Below are 18556 nucleotides of genomic sequence, written 5' to 3'. Positions count from 1 at the left end.
CACACGTTGTGGTTGCTTTCTCCCACCCCCTTCCCACTCCTCCAATAGGGCTAGCAGCCTGCACAAACTGGACCCCTGTTGATAACTTCAGTCAGCTAGGTGGGGACATAGGCCCAGGAAATGGACTCGGGGGAGTTTGTACCATCTGCAAAGAAAAAGATCAGCAGCTGCAACAAAACACCCACCCATATATATATAAACACACATACATATATCCCAATTCTAACTAATAAAACATATCAGTGGCTGTTTTGTGGTAACAGTTTATAACTATCATAATAATAGGCAAGTTAGTATAGGTATTTCCTTGTGACATTATAATTAGTACCCATGATTTAAAAAAAAAAAAAAAAGCAGTTTGTGAATAGACTTGATATCTCCTCTAGTTTGACTATGTTGCCCCCAAAGTGGCTGGTATCCAGGGTGCTTAACATTGTGCAGAGGCTGAACTGAGTGAGAAGGCTCTGAGAATTATTGGACGTAGTAGATGATTTATCTAATTATTTTCCTTTATGGCTAAATATAAATGGTTAAAAAGAAAAAGGGCAGGGGGTGGGGGGTGGTTTCTGGTGGTTGGTTTTTCTGAGCCAAAGGAAAACCAGGTGCTTTACGCCTCTTTGGAGTCTATGGTGTAAAAGGTGTGACTAACAGAGAAGTGAATACTTCACATTTCCTTTGACATCTTTCTCTTACCCACATTTCCAAATCTGATTGAGTCATGCGTGTATGGGATGAAATCTTGACTTGAAAAAAGATGATGAGGGCCTGTTGGAAGAAGCAGTGATGAGGAGAGGCCAGTTCAAGCCTTTCTTTTCCAAGCAGGGCTTTAGAAATACACTCACTAGTTTGAAGTCAAAGGTTTACTTATCTTGCTGTCCAATTGTTGGGATGAAATGAAAGGCTAATCATTTAAAAGAAAACACTGCCTGATCTTTCATCTGTTCTCCTTCTCACTTTAGCACCTCTAGGATTTCTCCTTTAGTCTTTTCTGTCATTCTTCCCTGCCAATCCCTTCCTATTGCTCTTATTTGTGTCTTTCTGAGGTTTCTAGCTAGAAGATGACCTTGCTGGGATTGTATTCTATTTATCTGCATTATCTATGGTGCCTACACAGGCTTGGCACCTACTATTCCTTTAACAAATTTGTAAAGAGGTGGTACAAATCAAATCTAGAATCTGTTCTTTTGCCAAACTCAAATTTACTCTTTGGTTTTCAGTTGAAATGCTTTTCTCCTTCCCTCCGAGCTTTAAGCATCCAAACTTCTTCAGCCAAATGATTTGGGTTTTATATTAATGAAAATGCTCAGTATTGCCCTAAGTGATTCCATAACTCTTACATGTTTACACTAAAAGAAGAGCAAAATGAAATTGAAATGTATAAAATACCCCAATCTATTGGTATATTTGTATTTCTCTTAGGAAAATTAATTTTGAGCAATGCAACGCTTAATTTAATCTGGCTGCTCTACTCAGTAGCAACAGGGTGTGGTATACAGAGGAGCTTCCTGTGAGGAAGCCACCTGTGCTGTGAAATTCGTGGCCAGCAGTTACCGTCCTGGCACTGGGCAGGTCGACCACGTTGCCCGCTGGGTGTGTGGTTCCCCCACCCGCTTCCCTCAGCCAGGGAGGAGAAAGGTGTCCTGCCTTCGGACCTACCTGGAGGATATCTTGCGCGCTGAATGGTGGGGCTGGGGGTCTCTCCAGCGGAGGCTGAGAGTGTAGGAGGAGGGGACGTCCGGCGAGGTGAAGCGCAGGCAGTGCTGCCCGGCACTGCGGTGGGTCCAGGCTCAGGGCCCGGGCTTGCCGGGCTGCGCTCTTCCGCAGTGGGCTCTGGAGAGGACAAAGTCACAGTGAGACCAGGATGGATCATTACGGCCCGATCTGGGCGCATTGGGGACTGGGGGAATTGGTTGGGAACCTCTAGAAATGCTACATTAATTACAAAGACTTATAAAATTAAGGGTGATTAATGGTACAGAAGTCCCCCTGGGCAAGAAGCATCACACGGCCTTGAGGAAGCTGAGGAAAGGTTGTACGAACCCACGGCGCCTACCGCCGTTTTGTGGCACCAGAACCGAGGCTAAAAAAACGCGCAGCCGGTCATCGCCTATAAATTGATCTCTCTGCTCCCACAATTGATTCCGAGCTTGCGAAGTCAGGAAAACCGAAGAAAGCAGAACACTTGAGGAAGGAGCTCTTCCCCAATACGGGGATCAGTTAGTGTTCACCAGCGGAAAAAAGCCATTTTCCAACTCCACCAGCCCCCACCCCTCAAATACAAATTTTACAAGTTGCATAGGAAATGCACAAGGTCCGGAACGAATGCATGAATGCCCCGAGGAATTAAGAAAGTCTGCGCTTTTCATTCTAAATGCTAATGGAGCTTCGCTTCTATTAGCCTCGAGTTTCGAGGGCCAGGGGTCAAGCAAACAAAAGGACACCGAAGAGAAGGCTGGCGCTGGAATCTAGGGGACGAAGCGGATGGCGTTAGCGGCTGATGGGGTGGGCGGAGGGAGGTCCGTGCACCCAGAGGGTAGTGTCTTCGAGGGTGGGCAGCTTGGAGGCTCCTAGCCACCCAGCGGCCCAGAGGGGGCACATTCCTGAGGGTGCCGAGCGCGGCTCCCGGACCAAGGCATAGCCGCTGCGAAAGTTTGTAGCTGAAAGTGCAGCTCAGCAGGCCTCACGTTAGGATCCGGATGCCCCAAACTCCAGCCTATAGCGCCCCCTTTGTCCCTGGTGGGCACAGCTCGAAGGGTGGGAACAAGGACCCAAACACCCGCAAACCAAACCAAGCCAAAAACCTCTGAGGTGCCCGGGGCCACGAGGGTCGTATCTTGGCGCCGCTGAGCCCGGGGCTTCCCTGCAGGAAGAGAGAAAGGGACTCAGAGCCCCCAGGTCCGGGAAACCCTCGACGGCCAGGAAATGGGGGATTCCCTTGCCACCTCTAGCTCCAGCCGGAGCTACTCGGACGGAAAGCTTGCGCTCGCTGTAGCGCTGGTAGAAGCGGATCTTCCCATGGAAGTAGCCTGTGCTTCCCGTCTCCCCGCATCTTCAATGGGGGTCTCCAGCAATGCCCCACCCACCCCTTCTTCAGTGGGTGCCCGCATTCCTGCCCTGCATTCCCCGAGGGCCTTTCAAGCGGAGTCTTTCTCTGAGGGGAAGCCTCTGAACTCGGGTGGGTGGGGGCCGCATCTCCCCAACGAAGGGGTTCCCCTCGAGTGCCCAGCGTTCGCGGGAGGGACCCACACCGCCTTTCCTCCAGCCCAGCCCAGCGCCCTGCCGCTCTCTCCGCCCTACAAACGGCCGGTTACCTAGGCAAAGCCTCAGCGCCTGGAAACACGTTCTGCCGCTCCGGCTTGCGGCCGCCGGGGCCGGGAGCACAGAGCCTTGGGGTTGTAAATTAGAAGGAAATAACTACCTCTGTCAAAGCCCCTTTCTTTCTCGTGGGCAGACGAAAGGAACACCCCCGTGTTCCCCTCCCCGTGGTGGAGTGTGTGGAGGAAACCGTGAAACGCAGCATTGTGACCGGAGCTCCTCTGCGGAGTTTCCAACCCTGGGGAGCGGGGGCGGAGGTTGGGCGGGGGCAATAGCAGCAGAGGAGAGACCGACAGAAAGGGAAAGACTGAGATTCTCAGAAAGACCGAGGGAGACGAGACAAACCGCGGGGAAGAATTTCTGTGAACGAAGGGTCCCGGGGAACCAGGTGGGCGGGTGCAGGGGGAGGGAACGGGCGTGGAGGTTGCTATGGCCTAAGGAGTCTTTGATACTAACTGCGAGCATCTTGTTTAGGGAAAATAACTCGAATAAAGTAACTTCATTCATTGTGCCCATTAGCCTCGTTGGGCGGCTTTTTCATGCCCCAACTCGGCTTTGTAAAATGTTTCCCCGTCGTGGGAAAAGAGATCCGGCATTGGACTCTCGATGGAATGACAATGACTGACGGCTCCCTGTACTTCTCTCCCGGCACCCCAAGGCCCTGTGATCACAGTCTGATATTTCTGATGACTAACTCCTCGCAGCTCTTCCCTCTGGAGAATCCGGACGCATAAATAAATAAAAGGCAATCTCTAAGAACGGTCTTGGAAATCAAGGGACAGATGCGTTCTTCCTCGCTACTGCTCTGAGGCTTCCAACAGGTTGGAGAGGTGCCTTTGGAAGTCAGTCTCCGCAGCCTGCGCTCGCATGACCGCTCTCGTCTCACCACCGAGAACTTTCATTTCTACCAAGAGTAAAACACCCCGAGCAACTTCTCCAAAAGCGCTAGTTCTGTCAGTGAAAAGTAAAGCATGCCTTTCCCACACAGAGCCAAGGTCCGAAGGAGAGGGACACTGTTCCCACACGTGTCAGGCCGCTGGAGTCGGCAATTACACCCGATTTACCTCCTAAAGGAAAAGTGTAAACCCGCAAGTCAGCGACGCCAGGCAGACGTGCCTAGTGGAACCCCAGGCTCATTTCAATACAATAAGCCACATTCCTACAATTACGCCCTCTTTCCTGAGGTCCTCCGAGTGCCTCTGCAAACTCTGGCCGCCTCTGCCTAGGCCCTTCCCTCCCAAGCTTCCTTCCAGAGAACCAGCTCGGTGACACCATTAGGTACATTAACTTGGACCCACCAGAGCTCCTATTTTCAATCCTACTTAAAAGGCAGGAAAATTACTGCCGTTCATCACCGGAGCTGCAACTCCTGCCGCTGCTGCCGCCGCCGCCGCCGCCGCCGAGAGCATCATTACCATGACAACTAGAGCCGAAATACCCTGAATTACAACGCTGGAGCCGCTACAGCTCAAATCCCGGTCCTCCTCTTTGTTAGAGGCTTTTCGCCTCTTCGAGTGAGGGGAGGAATCCCACAAGCTCCAGAGATCCCCGCGGGCCCGCTACTGGGGAAAAGTTTCAGACCAGAACCTACGGGCCGCTAGGCTAGCAAAGCCAAAGCCTGGCGGTGAGGTGGGGGGAGGAAACCCCACGCTCAAAGTTGTCAATTTCAGGAGCGACGCTTCCCAGGCAGCCAACTTTTTAAACAAGTCCCCTTATTAACTGGGCGAATCTCATACGTACTTGAGTGCTGTGGCGATTCCGTCTTTAGAGCGAGTTTCTAGAGAGCTGTCCCGAAGTCTGCACTGGGGGGAGTCACAGCTGCTGTCCCGGAAGGGCTGCGGTGTACAATCCCAGCGGCTCCCGGAGGCGGTGAGTGACTGGTGTGGGATGCTGCGATCCCGACTCATGGGAGAGCACAGCCGAGAGATTCTGCGGGCGTCCTGGCTCGGGCTGCTACCAGGGAGAGGATGCCGCCGCTGTTCCCACCTCCACGGCCACCGCCAGCACCGTCAGCGTTGCAAAGTGAGCCCGGGAGGGGCGTCCAGCTGCGGTGCCGCGCTGCACCCGCGAGGGCTCAGGGCAAGAGGGGTGTGAGCGCGCAGGAGAGTGAAGTGTGTGTGCGGAGTGTGTGTGCGCGCTTGTGTCTGTGTGTGCGAGTGAGGGAGCGGGTGTGAGCGCGTCTGTGTATGGGGAGCGGAGGAGGAGCAGGAGCTGTAAGAGTGGGGGGGCGGGAGGCAGGAGACTCCGCTCTCCCGGCTGCGCGTTCGCTCGCTCTCTCGGCACGTCATTTATGCCACAGGAGCCCTAGCGGCCTCTCCATAGAGTGCCTGGAATGCGAGACGTCAATGTGACGCCATGGGACGCTACGTCACCCTCCTCCTCCCTCCCTTGGCCCAGCCGGTTCCGCGTGTGCGAGGGAGGGTGTGTGTGTTCGTGCGCGCGCCCGCGCGCGCGCTCCCCGGCCAGTCACACGGCCGCACAATGGAAACTCCACCGCTCGGCGGGCCCCGGCCCGGGGGCTTCTCGGACCCGCGGTGCCAGCCCTTTTGCAGCGGACCCTCTCGCCAGGGCGTGCGTCGGCGGGACGGTGCACCGACCTGCCCATGGGTCAGGCGGGACCGCCCAGCTGTCAGACTCGGGTGGAGTAGAGTTGGAGGAGTGCTGCTGGCGCGCCTCCGAGGCTGCCCCGAGGCACCAAGCCAGGGCGAGGGGGTAAGAGAGAGGACAGCTCTTCCGAAAGGGAAGGCTCCGCCTGCCAGCTTCTCCGAGTGACCTGGCAGCCGGTGCAGAAGGAGTCTGGCACCAGCCCGAAGACGCCCTGAGGTGCAGCTGCACTTTCCTCCTGTAAAGGTTCTAAAACTGTTTACCTCTCTGCGGTCCTCTGCGCCCAGGTTAATCCCCTCTCCCCGCACCATTTACTGGGTGCGTGTTTCACACAGGGATGCAGATGGCTCTGAGGATAATGTTTTATTTCTTTACACGTACGTTTCTTAACTGGACACGTTATAACCCAGCGAAGTGCACATCCATCATCCACACGCGCGCTGCAGCAAAAACTACTCAATGTGTATAAAACAAACACACGTGTTCAACAGCTGAGCGGGTCTGACTATTGCAAATCATTCCTCCTCCCAGTCCTGGGTCAGAAATGGAACTTTCAATTAGCACTTTCACTTTTTGATGGTTGTAGATGCCCTCTGCCCACATCTCCCAAATTAAACATTTCGAAATCAATCAACAGGATTTATTAGTCAGTCCCTCACTAGAGGATTTGCTTTGGTCTCCTGGGACATATTTGTCATAAAATGGTATGCCGAAAGCCTAGGCGACTGTATAAGGGGGAGCAATTTCTTGCTGGAAATGATAAATTTAAGTGTAAATTTCCTGATGAAAATAAAATTTATCAGAGTTAAAGACTCCTAGTCTCAAAGGTTGCTGCTGAATGAACAAAACCTCCTTCGGAAATGAATTTTTGCAGAGGAGAAAATATTTGAGTGAAACAATGCAGACAGAGTGGTCCCCATGTGGTCCACTTGAATCGCAAATACCGTTTTGTATCTTTGACCAGTCCCAATGTTTGTGTGTGGCAGGGGCAGGGGGTGCGCGGAGGGGAGATAAAGGATTCCGTTGTAGACAGCACACGTTTCAGAATCGAAGAAGGTTCGAGCTAGGACCAGAAACTTGAAAAGAAACTACATATAGATAAATACGGCATGTATATCTTTCTTCATCTCCACTTCCAATTTTGACAGGGTGGTGCGTAGAGGATCGTGGGAGGATGCCCCGAAAGTTGACCCAGCCAAAAGCAGCCGAATCTCTGCACAGTCGCGGGTTCCAATCCAGCCTCGGAAGAAAGGAGGGCGCTGCTACATTGTATCCATTCAAAGACTGGAGGGGGGAGCAGGACCTGGAGCCGCGCGGCGCTGACGCACGCGAGGCGCGTGATTGACGCAGGCGATGTTACTAAATTCAGCGGTTGGCCGGGCCCCGCCGCCGGCGCGCGCCGCAGATAGCGGAGTAGGTTCCCCTCGGTCACCCCCGCCCCTTCTCCATTCAGCGCCGCGTAGGGCGGGGCAGGGCGCGCGGGGCGGGGCGGGGCGGGGTGCGCGCGGCCGCGCCGGGATCCGGCCGAACCAAATATAGTCGGGCCTGTCTATTTTTAGCCGGCCCTCGGGCGCGAGCCCGCCGCGTGAGGGGGCGCCCTGACCCCGCGGGGAGTGCGAAGGGGGCGGGGGCGGAGTCGCCATCTTGGACTTGGTTCGACCCTGTCTGGTGACCGGCGATGCGGGGCCGGGCTCGGCGCCGGGGGTCGGGGTGAGTGGGTGCGAGCCGTGGGAGAGCAGGGGGCCGCCGGCGGCTCTTTCAGTCCGGCGCGGGCTGTGAGGAGTCAGTGGGGCGAGGCGCGGGCGACAGCGGGGCGCGCGGCCCGTGCGCGTGTGTGTGCGCGGAGCGGGGAGACGGTGATCCCCGCCCGCCCTGCGGAAGGCCCGGCGGTCCTGCCGCCCGGCCAGCCCCGAGTTGCGTGGGGGCGGAGCTGCCCGCGGCCACCACTTCCTGAGTGCCGGGGATACCCTTCCCGGACGTCACGGAGGAGCCGAGGCGGTGGTGGCGGCCCGGGGCTCATCCTGCACTTGCATCACGGGTGCAGCAGCAGCTGCCCTGCTCCTTTGTGGCTTTTTCCCTTGTTGAGTAACTGCTTTGTTAACTGAAAATACCATGACGGGCCAGTGTGATCACCAGCTCCAGACCTCAAAGAAGTGAAGCTGTCAGGCAAGAAGAGGGTGACTCCCCCAGCCGGCTGCGATGGTATCTGGTGGGTGGGTGTGTAGAGAAGCACTTGACAGTTTCCACGTCTTCTTGCCTAACTCTTCACCCCCAAGAAGATTTAAAAATACTTTTATTTCCATGCTGTAAAAATTTCATTTGTGTTGTGCACCTACCTCACCCCCCATAATCCCCCTTCAATTTAAACTTTCATGCAGAACTGCGATCACTGTAAGCAGGAACCCTAAAATTTAGGAAACATGACATTTTTCAATGAATTTATTGAATAAACTACATTTTCTAAATGTTAGTATATATGAAAGGTCCTTGCCTTTCATGTAACAATTCAGAGTTGTTATAAAGCTACTAGATTGTTCATATGAGTTGGGCTCCAGTGACCGTTTCAAACCAGTATCCTTGTTTACCTAATTTTTTTTTTTTAAAGAATACTCTTCTCCCTGGCTGAGAACCTCTAAGTAAAGTTTTCTCTCTTTAAGTGGGTGTGTCTTCTGGACCTCTATCTTGGTTACTTCTGTTCATCCTCCTCCTTTCTCCCCTTCGCCTTCCTTTACATCCTTTTCTTTTTTTTCCACATGCTTACTCCTTTACATCCGTTTCTTCCTTTACATCCTTTTCTTCCTATCAAGTGGCCAATCTCTGTTCCTGGACTGCTCTGTTAGATTGAGGACTGTTGTCTGACCTCCCTGAGCCAATGCACTGTTCCTGTCTCAGTGCTTCTCTGGGTAGGAAGCTGGACTGACTGCTGGAGAGGTCACTAAGTGGCCGCCTTTTAAAACTCAAATGGAACGTTATGGAAGCAGAGACACAGCTCTCTTATAGACGGAGACAGCATCCTCTGCTGAATCCTACATCCCTAAACGTATGCTGTTCTTTAGGTGACCCAAACATAATTAGTCTTTCTCGATTCTTTTTTTTTTTAGAATTAGTATCTACTGCTCTATAGCTTTTCAAAAGTCAGATTTATTAGAAATAAGGCATAATATTCTGTAAGGCATATGTAATGTGACTTTCAGTAATCTAAATTTCCTTTTTAAGATTTTATTTTTTTTATCTCTTTTGGGAAATCAAATCAAATAAAACTACCTTAGTTTGTGAAACGTTGAAAACTTTCTTGGTTCAGTCCTTTTTCTATAACAGAAGAGGGACAATTATATGTCATTAGTTTACATACACAAAGTTTCTGCTTTCATGATGCTCACTGCAACCAGCCTGTTAAAGAACTCTATAAACTAACCATTACAGATTCACTGGATAGTTACCTTTCATTTTGTTTTGGATTTGTAGGCCTAAACTGCCTGCAAAAAAAGAACCTATTTTTCTTAGAAAGTAAAATATGAAATTTGGGGGAAACTTATTGTATGTGATATAAAGCAGTTGTTTTAAATTGCTTTAAATGCTCTTCTGATGAAGTAATGACACAAAATCTTACTGCTTTTGCTGATATATAAAGAGGATGATTTCTTTTTAATGCAAAGATTGGGTGAGGAATGGTGACATAAAAATTCTAAGCCAAAAGTTGTTACCTAGGGTGAAAACAGGAAAGAAAAGTAAAAAAATTGTAAGTTCAAGTCTTCTAGAATCAGTGTAGAAATTCTATACTATCTTTAAGGTACATATATAAAATTTAGTAACTTCAGCTGACATTGATTTATACACTTAGATGTACCTGACTCAGTAACCTACAATCATTATAGTAAGTTTCTCTCTGACCTACATGCTTGCCATTCCTTAACAGTTTTGTCATTGCCAGGTTAGTCTTCCTAAAATTTAGATTTTGTTATATAACTTTTGGCCTCAAAAGTCTTCAGCAGCTGCATATTTTCTCCAAAGTCAAACCTAGAGCCACTTTTATTTCCAAGAATTTCCCTGCCCTAGTCAAACTGGTATTCTCACTGTTCTTCAAACGTCCTTTCAACTTCCCACATTTGTTCATAGTTTTCCTTTTTATGGCATCCCCTCCTTCCTCTTCTCCACTAATTGAAATGTACTCTCCTCTAAAACTAGCTCAGGAAGTGAACTCAGATTGTACTTTACAAAGTCTCACAAAGTTCTTATATTTCTGTCGTCTTTTTGTGCTCTTGTGTCCGTGGTCTATTCCCTTGTCAAACTGTAAGCTTCAAAAGCATGCCTCACACATCTTTGAAATCCCTGTAGCACCTACGAATGTTCAGTATAGATAGTATCAATAAAATATTGCCTCATTTAATTTGGATATGAATACAGAATAGATATAAGTAACACGTTATATGGATTTTTATTTGTTTGTTTTGTTTTTTAGAGTCTCACTCTGTCACACAGGCTGAAGTGCAGTGGCACGATTTCTGCTCACTGCAACTCGGCCTCCCGGGTTCAAGTGATTCTCCTGCCTCAACATCCAGAGAAGCTGGGATTACAGGTGCTTGCTACCACGCCTGGCTAATTTTCACATTTTTAGTAGAGATGGGGTTTTCACCACATTGGCTAGGCTGGTCTCCAACTCCTGACCTCAAGTGATCTACCTGCCTCAGCCTCCCAAAGTGCTGGGATAACAGGCCTGAGCCACCATGCCTGGCTGGATTAGGGTATTTTTGGCATGAGTGGACATATGCAAGTTCATTCATTATTTGCTTTCTTTACTTCAACTTTTTTTTTTTTTTTTTTGAGACAGAGTCTTGCTCTGTTGCTTAGGTTGGAGTGCTGTGGCACAATCTCAGCTGACTGCAACCTCCACCTCCCGGGTTCAAGCAATTCTCTCTCAGCCTCCTGAGTAGCTGAGACTACAGGCCCACGCTGCCATGCCCAGCTAATCTTTTGTATTTTAGTAGAGATAGGATTTTACTGTGTTGCCCAGGTGCAATCCACCTGCCTCAGCCTCCCAAAGTGCTGAGATTACAGGCATGAGCCACCATGCCTGGCCTACTTCAACTTTTAATACTCTGGATAGAATGTAGCTTATCAAGGTGCCTGCCACAAGCCCAGACAGCTGCATGGTGATAACAAGAAAATGGCAGTTTGGCTTGTACCTGTTGTATCTGCGTAGGAAGATTTGCTATGATTTGTTTTTTCCTGATAGACTTTTGGTTTGACTCTTATTCTAACTTCTTTCCCCTCTATTTGTACTTTCTCTTATGGTGCTTTCTCTCACTAATGGACTAGATGCTGTAAGTTAGGAAATGTTAATATCAACTTCTTTGGAAAAAAAATTTTAAGGTTTGGAAAATTGAGAACCATGACATTTTTGTATAACTCATTAAATATAAAAATTCTGGAATTTCTTATGTTTTCCAAAATATATTGAAATAGGTTAGCTTGCTACTTATGCAGAAGTAAAGTGGGCAAACCAATTTTGGAATTATGATTGTTTAGAATTTTTAGATTGAAGCTTATGTGACTGAATATTAAAGTTTATATTAACAAGTATAAGATAATATAGTAGATCAGGAAAGACTTTTTAAATTGTAGAAAAGTTTAGAAAAAAGTAGAAACCTGAGATGGAAAGATTACGTAACAGTATAAGTGCCAATAATACTTTAAAATCTCATTAAATAATGTGTTTTCATTTATTAGAAATAATAAGCATCAAGACAGGCATGCCGTCTGGTTAAAAAGATAGTTTATTTCTTGGTCATGTTTTCCTCAATCATTTGTAAACTCTGGAAGACCTCAATAATTTGGGGGAGAAAAGTCATCACTCGTGTGATAAACCAATTCAGGATATTATTTATGCCTATGAAACAAGATCTGCCTTTTAATTAGAGTTGATGGATGAAATAAATACCTCTTTCCAAATATAACTGCATAACCCCTTTCCCGTCATTTCAACACTGAAAAAAAAAAATCAAAAAGATTACCTCACATCTACAAGTTCAGTTCCTTCAGCATATTCTCCAACAGTGAGATGCTGATATCACAAAAAGCACTAGACTGCTTCTCAGAGACCTGGGTCTGGCTTTGCTGCCCGGAAGGTGCCCAGCCTTGGGTAAGTTCATCTTTTGGGGGGCCTAAATATTATTTGTAAAATGATAGTGTTAGGCTCACTTTATGATCTTTAAGGAAATTTCAAGTTCTAAAGTTGAATGCTTTTTTAGACACGTTAAATATTGTGAATCATGTGTCAGCTGTGCCCTGGTCTCCTAAGTGATTGCTATGGCAAGGAGACTTACAAACTCTTGTATACAACACGTGTGCTTTTAGTAGTAGTTACATTAAACTGCTTTGGCCTGCATGGTAATGAACTAGAGCCACTGAGTGGGGTCTTGGTGGCCTGAGAGAGTTAATGCTGCCAGCATCACAGCCTTCTGTCTATGAAGTAGAAATGAGCAGAAACCTGGATAGTCCAAAAGTCACTTTATATTTAGCTTTGGAATTTGTTTTTATGCCTTCATTTGAATATGGATGAGTCACAAATTGACTTCATACAAATTAGCAAACTTTCATTGGAATGGATTCTGTTGTTTGCTCCTCTTCAGTTCCTTTCTGATCCTCACTGCATGCGAAGCACAAACCATTTCTTAAGTGTAGCGGTGGAGGCAGAACTGTCCTTTTTCTGTTTCTTCCTAGAGAAGGCTTGATGATGGTGGGGTTGCAAGTCTTGTATCTGCTTTCAGAGTGTAAATAAATAGAGAAAGTGAAATAGTGAGAAGGCAGGTCACAAGGAAAGTACCAAGTAGGTGTTAAGTTGAAAAAAATTTGGCAAAACAACCAGGATGAATACAGTAGGTTGTATTTGCAAACTTGTTAAGTTTGTGGATGGATACATCTTTATGGATAAGTAAGAGCTGACTTCGTAGGCATTTGGAAGTATCTGAATTTTAGTAGATTGTAGGTTGAGGTATCAGTTAGATTTGGATAGTAAAAACATGGTTTATCTATTCTTTAAATGCCTGTTCTACATATTTAGGTATCTGGTTTCCTCCTTACATCATGTAATTAGTAACTGATGCTGATTTTTTACCATAATACATTTTCCAGTATTCTGCATGTTTATAGTTCACTACTGGAAAAATTCGTCCCTGACATCTGTTCTCAATTAGCTCCCTTTTCCAGTTATGTTTTCCTGTTTTATCAATTGTGATGAGGAGAATAGAAAGCCATGTTTTTAAGATTTCTGCTACTTAAGTTTAGTAAAATTGAAATAAATGACCTAACTTTTCTAATTTCTGAAAATTTGCATGTTAAATTACTGGTTTCATTTTTTAAAACAATAGCATAAACTGGACAAAATTTGAGATCCAATTACCATAGCATTTTATAGTTGTCGAACTGACTTTTCCATAATTAAAAAAATTTTTGGAGAACAGCTTCTATTGTCTCAATGTCCTTTTTTCCTGAGGCGGAATTTCGTTCTTGTTGCCCAGGTTGGCATGCAATGGCACAATCTCAACTCACCACAACCTCCGACTCTCAGGTTCAAGCAATTCTCCTGCCTCGGTCTCCTGAGTAGCTGGGATTGTAGGCATGCACCACCACACCCGGCTAATTTTTTATTTTTAGTAAAGATGGGTTTTCTCCATGTTGGTCAGGCTGATCTCAAAACACCTGACCTCAGGTGATCAGCCCACCTCGGCCTCCCAAAGTGCTGGGCTTACAGGCGTGAGCCACTGTGCCTGGCCCCTCGATGTCTTTAAAAACATCTTTTTGTTTCAATTATCTTGAACCTATGTATTCTTTGGGATGAATCTTCTTTGGGGTGAACTTATTGAGTACTTAGCAGTTCTTGGCATGCTAAGAATAAGTGTTAAGAGGAAGAGTGATGCTCTGTAAATATTTAATGAATGAACGAAAGCAGTTTTCATGAAGCTTTATCCAGAGTATTCTGTTTTCTTTATCTTAACCAGCCTCATGGCTTTAGAACTTTTCTGGGATAGTTTTACTCAGGGATTAGGTATAAGAGAGGAGGATATGTCACTGTGCTACTGCTACCACACTACTGTCTTCCACCATTGCACCGAGTCTACAGACACTTCTGGTTGCCCAGATTGAGGGAGGTACCCCTGAGTTGTAGCACTCTGTAACATCTGTATTTGAACTGAGAACCAGTTCAGGTGTCCTAAGGAATTGTTAAACCTCACCTTTTGATCCCAGACACCCTCAGGAATTAATCTCTGGCTTGTCTCTTTATTTTGATACGCCACTTTTGCTGTGATACTTTCAGAAGATTGTGTTTTCTCTTTTCTTCACTATCTCTGCCTGGGCGAATACGTAACCTATTCATCAGTGAGTTCCTCACCTCTAATTACGTGATTTCCAACTGTAATCCTCACTTTGCTTTCCAGTTCTGGATGCTACTATTCAAGGCTTCTAAGTTCATAGTTACTTGTCTACTATGTATCATCCATAGACTGAGAGGCTCACATGTAGGGTATTAACTAGGAACTCAACTTATATCTACTTATTTAAACATTTTAAGATTTAATTTTTGACAAAATAATACATTTACATTATTCAGATGACAAAACATTTAGAAATGAGAGGTGTACTTTTGTCCCATACTAAATGACCATCCTTCCAGAGGTTCAGAGGTTTTTTTTTTTTTTTTTTTTTTTGAGACAGAGTCCCTCTCTGTTGCTCAGGCTAGACTTCAGTGGTCCAATCCCGGCTCACTGCAGCTTCTGCCTCCTGAGTTCAAGTGACTCTCCTGCCTCAGCCTCCTAAGTAGCTGGGATTATAGGCGCATGCCATTACATCCGGCTAATTTTTGTATTTTTAGTAGAGATGGGGTTTTACCATGTTGGCCAGGCTGGTCTGAAACTCCTGACTTCAAGTGATCTGGCTGCCTCAGCCCCCCAAAGTGCCGAGATCCTTCCAGAGTTTTTTAATGCATTTCCAAGATGGTACAAATATAAATTCTGTTTCCCTTTCCTTTTTTATACCTATGGAAGCCGACATGTGTTGTTCTGTCTTTTTCACTTAACAGTGTTATCTTGGAGTTCTTAACAGTGGAAAAATATCTGAGATCTATTTCATTTATAATGTATCTTGGATATCTCTTCATGTCATTTTGTGAATATATCATTATTTAGCCAGCCCAAATTGATGGACGTTTGGGAAGTTTTCAGTCTTTTGCTGTGTCAAGTAATGCTACAATAAATACTTTTGTTATATAGATTACTTGATATTCGTGTAACTATATTTGTAGGGTAAATTCCTAGAAATTGAGGGATACAAGTTACAAGTAATGCTACAATAAATGCTTTTGTTATATAGATTATTTTATACTTGTGAAAATATATTTGTAGGGTAAATTCCTAGAAATTGAATTACTGGGCCAGAGGGTATATATCATAGTAGTTGGACAGGTACTGCCAAATTGCTCTCCTTAGAGGTTGTAGAGTTTACATTCCACTAGAAATATAGGCAACTGCCTGATTACCCATATTCTTTCCAACAATGTATTATTTAACCTTAGGTTTTTTCCAGTCTGGTTGGTGAAAATGTTATCTTAGTGTAACTTTAATTTCTTTCTCTCATGAGTAAGTTTGAACATCTTTTCATATGCTTAAGAGACATTTATATTTCCTTTTGGTGAAGTGTCTCTTATATCCTTTGCCTATTTTGGGAGGCGGGGGTGGTTGAAAAATCACTTTGTAGTTGCTGTTTATAATATGGAGATTTGCCCTTTGTTATATGAGTTGCAGCATATTACCCCATAGTTTGTCATTTGTCTTTCAACTTTGCTTATGATGTTTTTGCTACGTAGATTTTTTTTTAAATGTACTTGAATTTGTCAGTCTTTTATGACTTCTGGATTTAGTCATAGTTAGAAACCTGCTCCACTCCAAGGTTATGAAAGAATTCCCTCATGCTGGCCTTTACTACTTTTATCGTTTCTATTTTACATTTAAATTTTTGATCCATTTTTCCTGGTGTATGGTATGAGAGGTGGGTCCAACTTTATTTTTTTCCAAATGGCTACGCAGTTGTCTCAACACCATTTGTGAATAGTCTACCTCTATGCTATTTTGCTTCTTACTCAAAACAAGACTGATTCATCTCCTCTTTTTTTTTTTTTTTCACACCTACTCTGCTGTGTCTGAATATGAATACAATTCTCTGCTTTCCTTCCTGTAGAACACCTTCTTCAGTGGCAGAGATGTCTTTCTCCCTGCTGCCTCCCTGCTTTCCTCAGCAACACCGCATGCAGCCTGGCAGCCAGTTAATGTTGGAATGAATACAGGCTACTCAGAAGACTCTCCAGGATTTTCCATTCAGCAATAATTGGTTAAAAAGAAATCCTAACTGTAATCAATCAGATTCGTTAGAAGACTGTTCAAACTTGAGATGTCTTTGGGCTTTCTCTAGTCATGGTGACCAGTTATTCCAGAAGCTAAAGGTGTACTACCTGGGTCCCTTACTCTACGGGCAGTCCAATTTGGGTTGCTTTCCTCCATGCAAATTACTCTCATCTGCTACCTCTGCTCTGTCTGACAGCATGGGATTTTACTTTCTGTAATTTGAGATGGGAACCATAAAATGCCAAAAATGTGGTATTGGATTCCCCATGATGGAATGGCCAGCTCCAGAACTCATTTACTTGGAAAGTGAGGCTGTGAGTGAATGATTTTGGAAACATTCTTCCTCAGTTTGAACCCGAGGCAGATGCTGTTTCATCTGTGGAACCTGGGGAAAACCCTAGCTTTGTTCTGCTAGGTGAGAGTGTCCAAGAAACTGAATTTACTTGATACCTGTCCTTACTAGCATTCTCTTAAGTTATGTGGGCTAGTTTTACAACTACTTGATAAAAGCATTCCTTCCACTTTGAACCATTGCCCGAGGCCATCTTTCCCTTCTAAACTTGTCCAGGCCATCTTGCCTGTTCTTTATTATTGAGCCTTACCTTTTGATCCTGTTTCTTATCTTTGCCTTCAGACTTTCCCCCTGATGCTGGCAGTACCCTCTTTGTCCAGTACCAATTTGACTTAAAAGTTACTTTGGCCAAAAGCAATTTGGCCAAGTACAGTTTAGTTGAAAGTAAGCTGGTTAACTGATTTGTTTTGGTAATCAGCTATTTATTGAAACAGTGATTTGGTTAAAACAATGAGTTGATCAAAATGAATATCCTGTTAAATACTTTTTGAGTGGTGGTAATTTCAGTGTATAATGATTAGATACTTATGGTCCATTTTTTAGGGACTTTGCAGTTTTTTTTCTTTTACAGTTCCAAGTTAACTTTCAATTATGGCAGCATTTTATTTCTTGTGATTTCAAAATGTTAAAGCAACCTAGCTACCCCAGTAATAGGAGAATAGTTGGACAAGAGTAATTTTAAAAGCAGTAAGAGGTTAATTGGAACAAAAAAACACCCAGTGATAAGATAAAAACATGTTTCCTGTATTATTTTTCTTTTCCCCTCATTAAAAAGGCACTGCATGTGCAGTACAGGACATTCACAAAAATACAGATAAAGAATAAAAGGAAAAAAGAAAAAAAGCTATAAATTAATTCACCCAGGAATAACCACTGTTGTTCTTCCCTATCCTTTTAAATGCATTTTATACACATAAACTCTACCTACAGTTTGTAATTTGCCATAATTTATGAAAGCATTCTCCAGTTATTGGTTAGTCACTTTTGTTAAGAATCAGATTTTGATTCCTTTGTGCAACTGTGGGCCAGGCCACCTTTAGTTGGGAATAGATTCCCTTTCTTTTTTCCCTTCTGTCCCTCAGTCTTGCCCAGGCCTGCATCCAGCCTGGGCTCCTGAGACCCCCCTGCCTGCTTTAAGTGAGACACTTTGTAAATGAAACCATTCTGCCAAGCCTTTCTATGGTTACTAAAGAGGCCTGGTTCCAGAATTCCTGTGGAACTCTCTGTTATATATGAAAAAATGTTTGGAATTCATGCTTGATATATGTTATATGTATATGTATGCAAATTAGATGGGGAGAGTGAAGAGTTGAGAGGGATTATATTGGGTCTTCATTAAAATAAGAATAAAGAGGCATCGCAGCAGAGAACTCCATTATCAGTGGAGGGAAATTTCTTAGGAGATTTTCTCTAAAATAGGGTTGGCAAATACGTGCTATGTGTTGTGCCTGAACCTGAGTTCATGCTAGACTTACTAATCAGTCATGGCACCATTTCTCACTGGACCCAGACTCAGCTTTAATAAGTCTTTCTCAGGGTTGGGCTCTAGGTGACTGGATCCACTATAGTTGCTGTGGGAGACAAACTAATTACTACTCTTGCTTCTGAAATGCTACATTAAAGTTGTTGTTTTTTCTTACAATGGCTTGACCAAGAAAGGCTTTTTTTTTTTTTTTGGAGACAAGGTCTTGATCTGTTGTCCCGGCTTGCAGTGTGGCAAGATCATGGCTCCTTGCATCCTCAGCCTCCCGGCTCAAGCGACCCCTCCCCGGCTCAAGTGATCTTCCTGGCTTCAGGTAGCTGGGACTACAGACACACGCCACCACACCCAGCTAATTTTTTTTTTTTTTTTTGTAGAGGCTGGTTTCCCTATGTTTCCCAGGCTGGTCTT

At 45.4% G+C, this 18556-nt stretch overlaps 1 protein-coding gene across 3 annotated transcripts in view; it reads right to left on the bottom strand.

The window, feature by feature from the left end:
- The window catches only part of NR4A3 (nuclear receptor subfamily 4 group A member 3), a 42407-nt gene extending 36805 nt beyond the window's left edge, over positions 1-5602 (bottom strand). Inside the window, exons 1-3 of one of the 3 annotated variants that reach the window (XM_032240184.1) lie at positions 5056-5602; positions 1657-1830; positions 694-765 (exon numbers count right to left, since the gene is read on the bottom strand). The gene's annotated coding sequence lies outside the window, so the exon portion shown is untranslated. Of the gene's footprint in view, positions 1-693; positions 794-1656; positions 1831-5055 lie in introns of those variants that run through there. The other 2 variants (XM_032240183.1, XM_032240186.1) reach the window with 2 other exon arrangements.
- Positions 5603-18556: the final 12954 nt, after the last annotated feature.

This window comes from Sapajus apella, unplaced genomic scaffold (assembly GCF_009761245.1).
Source record: "Sapajus apella isolate SASKATOON/1434 unplaced genomic scaffold, GSC_monkey_1.0 scaffold46, whole genome shotgun sequence".
Taxonomy (NCBI): Eukaryota; Metazoa; Chordata; class Mammalia; order Primates; family Cebidae; genus Sapajus; species Sapajus apella.
Note: the sequence above shows the minus strand (reverse complement) of the source record. Positions and strands in the feature narration are given on the sequence as shown.